This window comes from Apis florea, unplaced genomic scaffold, assembly GCF_048593485.1.
Source record: "Apis florea isolate Af1SG1 unplaced genomic scaffold, ASM4859348v1 contig_3798_pilon, whole genome shotgun sequence".
Taxonomy (NCBI): Eukaryota; Metazoa; Arthropoda; class Insecta; order Hymenoptera; family Apidae; genus Apis; species Apis florea.
The window spans coordinates 1,595,622-1,607,839 of record NW_028256860.1 but is presented as its reverse complement, the minus strand read 5'-3'; the positions used below and the strand labels follow the sequence as shown (position 1 = coordinate 1,607,839).

General features: G+C 35.4%; 1 protein-coding gene across 5 annotated transcripts in view; it reads right to left on the bottom strand.

Moving 5' to 3' along the window:
• The window catches only part of LOC100872588 (uncharacterized), a 607,316-nt gene that overhangs the window by 107,031 nt on the left and 488,067 nt on the right, over positions 1 to 12,218 (bottom strand). The gene's annotated exons all lie outside the window — the stretch shown is intronic.

Sequence of the window (12,218 nt, the reverse complement as noted above, 5' to 3'; positions counted from 1 at the left end):
ACATTATTGAGGAAATTTCGTCACTCTCGTAATTAACACTTTGTTTCTAAAATTTCTTTCTAAAGTTCCTTTATGGAATAAATGAAAAATTTAAGAATAATATTAAAGACAGTATATGATATTAATACTTGTAAATTCTTCTCTTTTAATCAGGCTTAACATACATTTTTAAGATATTTAATGGTAATTAATTTTTGTAAAATTACTTGAAAAATATTAAAACGTGTTTAATAATCGTAAAAAAAAAATATATATATATTTATCTATCCGAATAGTTTTGTTCCAAATATTTGAGACGAAAATTGCGAGTGAAACGATTATCCAGAGCTCAAAGGGTTAAACCAAATTAGAACCATCAAAAAGTTACCTTTGGCAATTTGGGGGCAACCGGTTTCGAAGAATCGGCTTGCCAACATCACGATCGTTTCCAATATTCAATAACCAAGTTACCCGTGACAGAAATTCCCCCCTTCGAAAATATGATTCGCGTGCTTTTCGGTCGCATAAAAAAAAAAAAAAAAAAAAAAAAGAAAGAAAAAAGCGAGCCACGTGCTCTGCATAAATTCCGGGCAGCGGCAGGATCCTCCCGATTATTTTTGTCCCGGGAGCTAATAGAACGAGAATAAAGTTCCCCGTGAAAGTTCCTCGAACAAAATTTCATTTCACAGTCCGTCGTCCGTACTCTGGCAAATATTATCGTAAATTCCCAACCCCCTAGCCGACTTCCATACATATCACCTGCGATCCTCCATCGCCTTCTTCTTCTCATCTTCTCGAGAAGTATCTCTCTCTCTCTCTCTCTCCTCTACCGAATCGATAAATCAAGCTAGTCCATCCGACACCTCGGTCGTCAATAACCAGGGTGCTTAGCTTTTTTCTTCGGGGCTTCGACGCCTGGAATATCGAGAAGACACTTTGCAAGAGGACACTGCGCTTTTTATAGTCTGCTATACGTCTCCTCCTTTATCTTTTCCTTCTCGTTTCCTTTTACGTTTCATTCCTCCTTTTTTATTTTACGCTTATTTTTTTCTTCACGCTATCGCGCTGGAAGAAGAAGAAGAAGAAGAAGAAGAAGACATCGAGCACGGAAGAGATTTTCGTTTCATCAGTTTGAGAGAATTGTTCCTCGAATATTGGTCATTTTATTGAGAAACGATAGAGAAGGATAAAATGTATACACGATATTACATGCCCTTCATACATTATGATTAATTTTCGTGATGATTGTGCAATCTTAAAAAGAGTGATTAATTATTACATTGAGTTAAATTCTTACACTTTTTACTTTTTTTTTATAAGATTAATATATTCAATGTAGCGAATAATTTCCTATTTCCTTTTTATCACATGAAAATTCAAAAATTCTTAAATTAATCGTTTCTAATATTAACGAAATGCTTAATCCTTAAATAAAATTAAAAAAAATAAAAGAAATACGTTTTCCTTTCCTTACGTTTCTTTCGACGAAAACAAAATTCGTTTCCCCATACATATTTCTCCTTACTTCCCCCTTTCCTTATTTTTCGAACGTTACTTTGAACAGCAATACACACGAAGAAGACACGCAACCCGTAATAAAACTTGCGAACCAACACCGTTTAATGATCCGGAACAACGTTGAACACGGTTGCAGCGTTTATTTTCCAACCGAGAGAGGAGGAGGAGGAGGAGGAGGAGGAGGGAAATCGGCCGCGTTTCCGGTTCTCGTTTTCTACGGGGATCAGCGAAGTAGAAGCTTGTGAAAATCGCGTCGCGAGTTTTCAACGGTGAAAACCTCACTTGGTTTGGAAACGTAATTATTCACAGAGTTTTGCACGCGTCATGCGTTTCCAGTTTATTCCGCGTTTCGATTTTTACCGCGCCAACACCGCGAATTTTCGGGTGGGTGAAGTAATAATACGAAAGGGATTGCACACGTATTTTTCAAAGAGTATTTTATTTTAATGACTTTTTTGCTATCTCTTGTCCCGTTTTATGTTCTTTCTCGATAATTACTGTGGCTAGGACGAATTAAGTGGATTCAAAAAATATGTATTGCGCAAATTGATAGTGTTTTATATATATATATATATGGAATGAGATAAGAGTAAATAAAAGAAAAAAGATTAATTTATCTGATGACAAGAAACAAAGCGTTGATGGATGATTAGATTATTAAAATATTGTGATAGATTAAAACATTAAAACGAGATCTCTCAGTAAAAAATAATGTGAAAATGTTAAAATGTATTGCATTCTGTCTATTATTGACAATAAGAATTATAAAGTGTTAAAGTATTTTATATTCGTCAAATCGTAGTGTTACGTTTAAGTATACAAATCAAGCAGAATCTATGGTTTCAAGTGAAAGAAAAATCAAATAATGATAAAATGAATAATCAATAAGAGACTATTATAAAAATAGAATTTGCAGCTTTACAACAAGAATTTACAATTTGAAACTTAAAAACAATATCATAGAATTAATATTATGGAAAATTAAATAATTTACCTTCCAAAAAAATGTGGTATGAATTTAATTTTTTCAATTGTGTTAAAAATCAAGAGAAAACAATATTATTTCTTTTTGCGTTAACTTATTCTTTTATTATCCATCGTAAAAACCTGTCTGCATATGACGAATATACCCCTCATCAAAATCACTTTTAAAACAGCACAGCTTAGACATCGGTATAGACATACATTCTACCACATTGAATTTATCAATAATCAAACATCGATTATTTTCAGCAAAGTTGTCAAAAAATCGCACTAAGGATTTATTCGTTTCGTTCACAACAGCCGAATAATTTCCTAATTCGAAAATGTCGACACGCGAATAAATTTTCATTCCTCTTAACAAAGCTCGCGTTAACAAATTTCATCCACACACACACACACCGCGCGCGCGCGCGTGTAACATCGAGAGCAAAGCGACCACGAGATAACGTTGTTATCGCAACGAAGGAGGCAAAGAGATTCTCCCTAGCGAGCCGTTCGAATTGTCGCTAATCGGATACACTTTCAGAAGCAGAGCTCGACCGATATCCTCCACCCCCTATCCCTCCAAACTCCCGCGGGAAAGTACGTCAATTTCCGCTCGCGATGGCGATTCGTCCAAATCCCACACGGCGATGCTTAGAAAATCCTGTGCCCCGCTCGATGCCCGGAAATTTATCATCTATCTCCGTTTTCTTCCTCTTCTTCCTCTCCCTCGTTTATCCTCTCCCTCCCTGTTCCGTGTATCGTTCGCGAGATATTGTAGATATTTTCAAACACAACACGAGCTTCTGCAATGGATGAGAGATACGGTGCCCCGAGATACGAGAAGGATGATGGAAGGAGGAAGTTCCGTGGAGAGAGGGGCTTACGATTGTTGAAATTGGAATGTTTCCCGATATTGAGATTATTATATACTTTGAATTATTCCTGCCTTCTTGCATCCATATTATGACAGATATTGAAATTGAAATTACGATTGTATTATACCGTGTATTATGCAAGAGATGTGTATACACTTTCGATATTTTGAGTTATATATATATCGCGAATTATTCGTTTAATTGTATCCTTTTTCATAATAGTATTACAACGATATGGATTGCTCGTTTATTCATCTTCGTTTTTTAAATTGTTTTTGTCATTCGAAGTTTCTCACTTTATCTCATTTCGATCCCTAAGACTCCAATTTATTTATTGAAGAGAGAATAAGAATAAAAGTCAGATTGAAAAGGTAAATGTTAAGGAACCTTAACATTTTTATAGCAAGATGTCGTAACGATCAAAGTCGTTATAAAAATTCTTATATATTAGTCCAAATTAATACAATAATACACGAATAAAAAAAATTCAATGTACAAAAATCTATAGAATGCGCGTGATATAGAAAATATTCAACGTCGTATTTATACGAAACGTTAGCAGTTTAATAATATAATAAAAAAAATTCACCAAAATGCGATACGTGTCTACAGTGATGAACTGTAATGCTCAAAGATATTTCAATCCGATAAATTAACAAGTGGGAAGGGTATCTTCCGTGTCTGGGGGAGTTTCATTAAAATCGACGAGCACAGTTCTCGCCGCTTAAAAGTTCGTTTCGTAGACGATAATTGCGATGGCTCGCTCCGATTGCCGAAGGAGATAGCGATCAGGGATTCGCGAGCCATTACGGCGTAATTCCGTTTAAGATGGCGCCACTGAGATACGAGATATATCCAGGCTGGCGTAACGAAAGCGCGACACTTTTGCCGGATCGAAATCGAAGGAAATTCGATGACGAGCAGCTCGCACGGAATTACGAGGGATTAATCGAGGACGGCGTCGTGACGCCTCGACGCGATTATGCGGCTCAAAGAAGTTCTCCTCGTCTCGACGTCCACGCGAAGAACTCATTTCGGCCCTTTGTGCGAGCAAAGTGAATTCCGTGGCGGACACCCCCCTCCTCTCCCCCCCACGCTCGTCCTCTTTTCTCGTCGTGTTGTCGAGGATTCGTCGGATAGGTTCGTCTGATTTTCTTTGTGGATTTGGATGAAGAGTTGTGGGTTTTTTATTTATTTATTTATTTATTTTTTTTAGATTTTCGCAATTTTCGCTTCATTATATGAATGGGTTACTTTGCTCGCGAAGAAGTAAAATTATTCAGAATTAATTTCATAATTAAATGTATCGTTGAATGATAATTTGTTCGTTTAAAATTCTTGGAATTGAACGTATCTTTTCTTTTTTTTTTTTTTTTTTGTTCAAGAATTATGAATTTTAGTGATTTAATCATGGCACGATCACAAAGTTTCGCAATTTTTAAGATTAATCCTTTCATATGCTAAATTTTTGTACGGATTTATTATTTTGAAAAGACTCTTTTTACCAGTTTTTTACGGCGTTTAATTTACAAATTTAGAGTTTTATATACGATATATGTTTTTACATGTGGAAATTGCGAAAATTTTTTGTTCTATTATTCGGAAAAGTTTATATTTTGTTTACGTTTCTACGTGTTTTTTCGTGATTTTTGATTTTATTTTTTTTTATTTTACACTCTTTTCACTCAGCGTTCATTCCATGATTTCGAAACGATTAATGAATTTTGCATTTCGATTTTTAAATTTTAACAAACCTATTCGATCAAAAGGAAAATGAAACTATTAATAGATTTTCTTCAATTCCAATTGAGATTCTAAAGATAAATTGGAGAATAAATTTTAATTCATTTCATCGAATTGAAGTGGTCTCCTGACAAACTTATTATTTCTGAAATTGTTTGGACGTCAACATTCAACCGTTGTGGAAATCTGTCTCTTCACCGTGTCAAGGTAAAAGTTCATGAATGCTAAATAGATTTCTGGTTTCTTTGTTATGCAGATTTCCTTTGTATATCAAACTTGATAGAATAAGTATAAAAGTTGAAACGATGCTTTGGATCATAGAAATTATCTTTTTCCAATATTAATCCTTGTTTTGCTTCGTTAAGTTTATTTGAAAATAAACCTGAATGTTTATTAATTAATATAATGATCGTTACACTTTCAGATTATATTCTGAATGAAACAAGAAATTAATTGTGAAGAATTAATTAAATTAAAGATACGTTTCGAAGAGAATGCAATCGCATTTCTGATGCAATCTTCGCGTTAATTCTACATAATTCGTTAATTTATGAGATCGAATATTGGTAACATTTTATGCCTTCAGAAATTTATCAATAATCATCATATTTGTTTTTACGTGGTTTTCCTTTCCTTCGAAATAATTGATTTTAATAATAAAATAATAATATCTTTTTTTTTTCTATATAATTTTTCTATAAATCTACAAAACGAAGCATATTATATATTCAATGCATCGAATTACTGTATATTCTTACTTCCATGATGAATCACACGAAGAAACTCGTTCTTCTTCATCATCCTTAACACGTTGCAGTAATACATATATAATATATTCATCAATCAACCAATCAATCACAAAGAAACGAAAAGAATGAAAACAATCCCCTTCCACTATTCCAATTTCCACATTACATTATATTTACACATACATTACCTTCAATATCTTACTTTTTATACCTATTTCATCGATCAACCGAACTTACAACTCAAACAATTCATCTCGAGCACCGCGCATCCTCATTTATTATCCACAATCACCGACCACGTGATCGAGTCAAAACTGAAACTAAAATACCCACTCTATCTCTCCTTATCTTTATTTACCTCGCTCAAACCCATCGAATTTTGTCTCCCGCGCGCAAATCCAACTCTATCCCCTAATTGCTTCGCTTCCCAATACAAAATACAAGCACGATCGAGCGTTAACGTTGGAGGAATTGTGCGATCCGCGATTGACTTCGCGATTGACTCGTGATATGGGTTCGTGAAAGGGGCGCGTGTGTGAAGGCCGGCCGAACGTAATTTGCAAACTTCGAGACGCTCCGATTCCGATTCGAGATTCCAAACCCGGCGGGCACACACAGAGAGAGGAGCTGTGCACCGTGTCTACGACTCTGTTCGACCCAGTTTACGATGTCTCCGCGTTAAGAAGATAATTCCAGAACGTTGAACGAAGCGTAATCGTGGCGAATCACAACACGACGCGCGTTTATCGTAATTACGAAGCGAAACTTTCTGCTTTTGGCAGCATTTTTGTTGTTCCATTATACGGATTTTCAAATTTCCTCTGCGTCGAGTTGAAATCAGTCTACAATGCAATTCGATTCGACAGGTTTATTATCTCGTTCTCCTTGATTTATTATTTCATAGAAGATATATCGATCGATATAGAGGTTAATAATAAGTTTTGTGAAGTGTGCAACGAGTTGAATATTTTCATTGAAATGATTATTGAAGGGAATGAAAAGTTTTCTTGTGTTTGAAGATAGTAGAGAAATAAATTAAATATAGATATAATAGGCGTAATAAGCTATTGATTCCCAAGTTACAGAATTATTTTTATCGTTAATTGTAAAATATTATCCGTAAGTAAAAACTTCAAAAAAAAGAGAGAGAGAGAAACAAAGAGAGAACGCATGGTAGATAGGAGATAAATATAAAAATTGTAAAAATCTTTTCTCTATTCTCTGCTCGGACAATAGTAGAGTACGCGCATCAGCAAGCTCAAATTTATATGGTCATTTATTAAAAAAAAGGAATGATGGAAATAGGCGCCATTTCAATTCCCATTTAAATAATTTCACGCTCAAAATGATTCTTATAATTCAATAATCGGGACGCCGGTTATTCATAAAATAAATGAAAAATTGGGAAACAACGAACGCTCGCATTGTTATTTCGATTCAGAGAATTCATCTGCAAATTAAGAATGTCATCGACTTTCAATACTATAAAGTGCATGCACGCGTTCCTCGTCGTCCATGATTAAAGGCAATTCATGGAATTCGGGCGATTCGCTTGATTCCAACTAATTGCCGGGTGAAATTCCATCGGCCACGTATCCTCTGTGCCGTGAAAATGTTTTTCATGGATTTCGACGCGTTTTATCGCGAACCACGCGGTACTTTCAGTCCAATTTTAATCATATTAAACTCGAAGCTACCGGGAGGTCTTTCAGCCTGGTAATATTGACAAAGAGTCGTGGAATTTCATATTACACTGGCCCTGTTTTCATGGATATGTATTCATACTTCGCGAACATTGCTGTCGCGCTATAAAATCGAGTTTACCCGTGTCACATACGCCTATTGTGTTGCTTAATAGTCATTAATTAAGTGAAGAGCAGAGGTTGGAAGAGCGCTCTGGTAAGAGTGTGCTGTCATCTCAGTATTTCGATTGCTTTTCTTCTGGTTTGAGAACTTTTGTCAAAAGAAATCGATTCTTCGTTTTGGATATATATATATATATATATATATATAAATATATTTATTTATATATATATATATATATATATACGTATGTGGAAATTAAATATTTTAGATATAAGTTGATTGGAATTATTTGTATGAAATGTCTCGTGGTTATTTCATTTGCTCTGTATTGATATATGAAGAAATCTCAATTTATATTTTCGTATTTCTTTCGAGAATTTTTGAGAATCGACTCTCCAAAAGATGTCTCACGAATATTTTACTTCTGGTAAAAAATTTTCAGTCAAGCAACAATACGAAATTCTTTTAAAGTATTGTAGTTTTTGAGCTATGTTAAAATATAACGCATTTAATTTACTTTAATTTACATCCAACACGCATAAAAGTATTTATAGCTGAAAATGTAACAAAAGAAATATTGATGCTTTTCACGATATAATTTAATAACAGGACATTTACCGATGAAACCGTTTAAATTATTTTTGTATTTACTTTTTCTCATTATTTAAAAAGTATTTTTAATTTTATATTGACTGAAAACTCTGTGCCAGAGATAATAATTATAATTATTTTATTTCAAGTACCTTGAAATATCTTGAGCATTACATGCAAACTATTTGCAGAATTTTTTTCATGATTTCTGATTCATTATTGAGCCAATTAATAGAATTTATAAGTTGACTTTAAAAAAACTTTGATGAAAATAATTCACAACAATAGTAATGCAATTACTCTTATTATTGATTTCTCAAAATGAATATAATTATTTTTATCTTGTTATAGATCGTTGCTATTATTCTGAACGGCACAAATCACTCGAGTTAAAGGGAAGGGATTTCTCATCGATATCGAAAATTAGCGAATTAGTGGCGGTTGACCAACGAACGAAGAGGTGGTCGCACGAAAGACAATATCTAATTCGATGCCACGTTCTGAGGGTGCAGGTCCGGCTCTGAACCCTTGGCTCACCTTGCCCTTTGCCGCTTTTGTCGGCCGTGCACGCTTCCGCGAGCAAGAAAGTGATTTTCTACCGCGATAACCGTGATTTCTAAGACACCCTGCCTTTACCGTGCAATCAGGGAGCCGGTTGAATGACCGACAGACGCCTTTTGATGTCGAATCACTGACAACGTCCCTTCCACTCGCTCATCTCCACCCTTGAATGGATTTCACGCGACGAACCCCGCTCCTCTTTCACCTGGATTCACGCGCCACCCTTGTTTCCCGAGATCTTTGATTCCTTGATAAATGAAATTATCTCTCGTTATAACTGCAATGGCAAGTATCCTGGGGCAAGAATTTTAATAAAATCTCGCGTGGAAAGAACTTCGAAATTCTTCCCTATATGTATATAAATTAATTCTTTTTGTCTTATTCGTATTATATTCGTAAGATTATTCTGATGAAGATTATTCTTCGAGTCGTAGCTTTATCTCTTATAATTGCTTAATTTGTATTCGTTCGATATTATAGCAGGAGACTCTTAATATTTCAACATTTTTACATTTTTAGTACATATTCACAGCGCATACATAAACTTTTTTTGCATTCGTGACTGGTGTTTCAAGCGATTTTACGCTTCTGGTGATATTTTTCCACTTTGCATTTCTTGCGTCAGCCATTGTACCTGAGCAAACGAAACGGGAAACGTGCCTTTCACGAATATTCAGGAAATTTTAGCCTCCAGTGAATAAGAATGGAAATCAAATAAGAAAGCAAGACTAAATGTGCCAAATCAGTCTTGTGGCGGAATAAATATTATCTTCCAGATCTTCTATTCAATGAAGGAAAAAAAATAGAAATATATATAGCAAGTAAATTCTTTATATATATATTTTTCTCGATTAATTGGAATATCATTTACAAATGAAAACGAGAAAATAAAATCCAATATTGGATCTCCAATCTTACATCGATACATAAGATAACGTTATTCGAAACGTCAGCACGCTCAAAAATTCCTCAAGAATAGAAAATAGAAAATTTTTTGCTTCAAATAAAGATAAATCCGCCAAGATAAATACACATCGCTGTAGCCCATGTGTCTTGACAGTCCTCCCCCCTCCCCAAAAAAAGCAAGAAAAATGAAAGATGAGGGAAGAAGAGAAAGAAGAGAAATCAGAAGATGAAAATACCCCGGTTCCCGCACACCTGGCTCACAAGGAACTCGACAATAACCACTCGGATAAGAGTGGCCCTGCGTTACGTTCCGATGAAATATCGTAAATCACGGGACTCGTTGGTGTCTGAGAAGTTTTCATAGGCGGCCGATTCGACCAAACCTTCCCTCCACCTTTTTTTCCTCTCTCTCTCTCTCACTCTCTCAGCGAGCCCCTGATCTCGCGCGTCTCATTCTCGTTACGAGAAGTTCCCGGTCATCAAATTTTATTAGCCCCGCTTCAAGGGGCCGCCTTCTACTTCTAACTCAATATCGTAGATTTGTAGTCTCGGTTTAACTACTGCTCTCTTTCTTCCTCGCACGCGTGCACGCTCTGTACAGGATCCCGCGAGAAGGCCAAGATGTAAGCTCGAGCGACTTTGAAAGCGGCAATAATTTCGTGCTCCACGGCCGAGAACTAATTTCCACCGAGCTCTGAAGACGGTGGACGGGGGATCAAGCCAGGATGAACAAGGAGGACGGTGGACGACGCCTCCTTTCGTCCTCCTCCTTCTTTGTTTCCTCTCGTGCTTCTCCTCTTTCTCGAGCTTCTTCTTCTTCTTCTTCTTCTTCTTCTTCTTCTTGCAAGCAGTTCGTTTCCTCTCGCGCCCTTTTATCGGCCGACAATGGCCGACCCAGCTGCACCGCTGGCGTCGCAGCCAATAAAGTTAGGATACGAAGGGGATGGTTGATTTCGCGGAAAGGCGGGCAGGAGTCGTGGTATTTCCGGATTAAAAAAAGAGAGGATTTTTTTTTTTTTATGAAAATTGATAATCGTCGGCTCGAACGCGATGAAGAGATTAAAAATCGAGGGATTTGTAATGGTTACACAATGGAATTTTTGTGTCGAAATATCGGCCCACGATGTGGAAAATTTAAAATAGTATTTGTGCGAATTGGAATTCCCTCGAAGTCGATTTAATCTGATTTCGATAAATGGAACTTTTAATGTAATGGTGAAACGTTTTTTTTTTTTTTTTTTTTTACGAAGTGTCAAGTTTTAAAATCAAAACTATATACATTTTCTATTTTTCTTGTGGGTCAAAATATAAAGGCTTTTATTAAAGGCTGATGTTTAGTGATTAAATAAATTATCGATGATTGTATGATTCATATATTATTGTGTATGCTTGTGTTTAGTATCTGATATTTGCTACTGTCCTCATTGTGTGATCAGCAACTACTGGAGTTTCTACAAACTCCTGCTACTGTCACGGCTGGCTGATTATATGCTAACCAACTCCACTGTTAGTAGCTGCACGCCAGTGTAAACGATGGCTGACTGATACGACCAGTTTCTACTGCGTTGATAATGGCCTCCAATATTAATACTCTGTTTGCGTAAGGCGTCTTATTATTACATCTTTGGTAATTATACATTCTAATTGTTTGTATTCCATTGTCATTACAGCATAGCACAGAAGCTTGCTCTTTTTAAAGTTTCAACCATTTCGATCATTTCTTCGAACGAAAATATTCTCTAACGAAGAAATTGATACCAAAATTATGGATTATTGGAAAATTATTAGAATTGTTCGAGAAATAATGGAATAACTTAACATGACTATTTCGACCTTTTAATTACTTCGTTGAGTAATATTTAAAAATGCGAAATGATAAATAATATATTCATAAAGATGTAATAATCCCCATATCCGTGTTTCACGATATTGTACCATTAATTTTCCAATTAAAAAAGTTAAAAATGTTTCAATAACAGAACAATAGGATTAACAGAAACAATTTTATACGATCCCACTTTAACTTCATAGCTTTCCAATAATTACCAATTGATCCGATCCACCAATGGATCAACGAAGGAACGGATCTCTCGGGCGACGTTATTAAAGAATTTTTCGATTGTAATCCCTAATCTGTCTTTGAAGTTATATATAATTCCTGGAATCCATTTATCGAACGATCCTATACCGATCTGGACAAATTGAAGATCGTGAATGACGTATAAAAATTAATGAAGGGGCAGTTAGAGGTCGCGTAACATGCTCCACGATCAGGTAGATCAATGTAATCCTCTTACGTCGGTGGATCCTCAGATCCACGTTGACCAGGCTTATCCAAGAGAAACGCTACTTCTCTAAGCCTTTAAACCTGTCTCAGACGAACCAATATCGGGCCAATTTCGAAGAAACGGTGTCACGATATACTTATATACATTTATACCTTATATATATATATATATATTATGTATCAAACTTTTGGATTAAATTATTGATAGATAGGTTGTCTTTTATATATGGTAAA